The 822-nt window shown below is 44.9% G+C and overlaps 1 pseudogene; it reads right to left on the minus strand.

The window, feature by feature from the left end:
• On the minus strand, positions 1 to 409 carry LOC102866525 (annotated as a pseudogene).
• Positions 410 to 822: the final 413 nt, after the last annotated feature.

The raw sequence follows: 822 nt of genomic DNA on the forward strand, positions 1-822 counted from the left end.
TCATGCCTCTGTCTTCATAAATGGTAATTTCAATCTAAACAGCAACTCGAAGTCCTCACTCAATGGGATCTGTCAGGAGGAGGCTTTGGGGAGCATATATCTTCTCATTCTGCTCTTGAATGTATTTGGAGACTTTCTTCAGAACCTTCTCATAATGAGTTTCCACTCATAAAAAGATAGTATACGCAGTTAAACAAGCCAAACAGCCTTCAAGATATGATTGCACCCAAGCTTCTCTGCTTCTGCATAAAGGTTGTTTAGAGTTCGAACTGTTTCTTCAAACTGTTGTCTATCGATTTGGTTCTCCAGCTCCGCGGGGAACTTAGTGTGGAATTGACAAGCAAGTGCCGCTGCTGTAGTCTCTCTGAATGAAGACCTTCCCGGACACCGGTGCCTGCTGCGGCCTCATGGAGTGGACAGGATGGGCCGCGCCGCCTTCTCTGCCCTCCAGCCGATGTCGCACTCGAGAGCAGGACAATTATTAAGGACGACAGAAGAAGAATTGGTGTCTTTGAAGTGTGTTGAAGAAGAGTACTAAAAAAGTTTGCTCTTTGCAAAAAAATAAACAGGTTTATCTTGGGAAAAGTGCAGTTACAGTGCTCGTTGGAGGTAAAGAAAGTGAAACTTCTCTATAATACTTGGGGCATGTTACTAAGAGAGGCTTTACTATGGAGAGGGGAATAATGAGAAAGGTGGAGGGCCAGTAAAAAAGAGGAAGACCCCTAGTGAGATGGACTGACAAAGTGACATTCAGAAATGGGCTCCAGTGTGTCAGAGGTGATGAGGATGGCACAGAACAGGACAGAGTTCAGATCTGTGGTT

Source organism: Elephantulus edwardii, unplaced genomic scaffold (assembly GCF_000299155.1).
Source record: "Elephantulus edwardii isolate Elephantulus edwardi_28Jun2011 unplaced genomic scaffold, EleEdw1.0 scaffold00011, whole genome shotgun sequence".
NCBI classification, from domain to species: Eukaryota; Metazoa; Chordata; class Mammalia; order Macroscelidea; family Macroscelididae; genus Elephantulus; species Elephantulus edwardii.